This window comes from Zingiber officinale, chromosome 5A (genome assembly GCF_018446385.1).
Source record: "Zingiber officinale cultivar Zhangliang chromosome 5A, Zo_v1.1, whole genome shotgun sequence".
In the NCBI taxonomy this organism is placed as follows: domain Eukaryota; kingdom Viridiplantae; phylum Streptophyta; class Magnoliopsida; order Zingiberales; family Zingiberaceae; genus Zingiber; species Zingiber officinale.
The window spans coordinates 82426849-82428423 of NC_055994.1; positions in this window are offsets into that span (position 1 = coordinate 82426849).

The following is a 1575-nucleotide window of genomic DNA, read 5'->3' on the forward strand; positions in this document are numbered from 1 at the left end:
ACATACCTAATGCCTAATCCTGAATTCAACATATGAATTTCAATCTGGTCTTCAACATGTTTAGTAAATGGTAGGTTCATTTACTTAGATCATTATTTAACATAAATAATCACACAATTATCAAGGTGGCTTTAACTTATGGATCTGTTTCTAATCACAGCTATGTAACATGTTCCATAAGTAACAGTTTTACCTTTATTTGTACTTAACAAATAGAGATTATTGTCCATATAGTGGACCAATCTCTACCTGTCACATGCTCACCAAGATCATATATAAATGTAACAAAAATATATACACTGAATAAATTATGGCAAATTACACAATTAAATCATAATATTTGATTGTTATTACAATATTGTTACATTTTATGAAGTCCCAAAAACTTTACATGTTCTTTAAATGACTATTTAGTCATTGGCTTAGTAAAAGGATTTACAAGCATAGCACGTGTAGGAACACTCAAGGATTACTTTTCTCTTAACCACAATATCCCTCACAAAGTTATATTTTATAACTATATGTTTGCATTTGCTGTAATATTTGGGATCCTTGGAAAAAGTTATTGCAACTTGACTGTCACAATAGACAGTTACTGGACTTCCACTGTCCTCGACAATCTTCAGATGTTTCAGGAACCTTCTCAACCAAACTGCTTCTTACACAGAACATGTCACATATTCAGCTTTTATAGTTGACAAAGCTACACAAGCTTTTTTCTTGTTGTTCCATGAAATGGCGCCACCATTTAGCAAGAACGCATAGCTTGATGTGAATTTTCTATCATCCAGGTACCCGACCCAATTTGCATCTGAATAACCTTTCAGACTCATATTTGATTCTTGAAAAGAAAGACAATAATCTGTTGTCGCCTTCAAATATCTGAATATCCTTTTTACTGCCTTTGAGTATCTCGGTCCTGGGTTTAACTGGAAACGACTGACTAAGCCAATATCATTGTTGATATCAAGACGTGTACACAATATAATGTACATCAAACTACCAATAGCACTGACACATGATTTTTTATTTATCTCAGCTATTTCATCTAGAGTTTTGGGACACATACTTTTGCTCAAATCAATACCTTTCATAATAGGTGTATGCTCTACGTTTTGACATGCTGAAATGATATAACATCTTATTTATGTTAGACTCTTATGACAGACCCAAAAGACTTTTAAGACGATCTCTAATGATCTTTACCCCTAAAATATACTCATCTTCTCCCATATCCGTTGTATCAAATTGTGATGACAGACAGTTTTTAACTTTATTCACATACTCTATGTCATTTCTAGCTATGAGCATATCATCAACATATAATGATAAAATAGCATACTTTTCTTTTTCTCTTTTTAAAAAAACACAATGATCCTCATTGTTCATCTCGAAATCTTAAGATAAAATAACTTCGTTTATGTTCCATTATCTTGACGCTTGCTTTAGCCCATATATAGACTTTTTAAGTCTACATACTTTCTCCTCTTGGCCTCCAGCAATGAAACCTTCTGGCTGAACCATATAGATTTCCTCATCAAGCTCATCATTAAGGAAAGCGATTTTCACATCAAT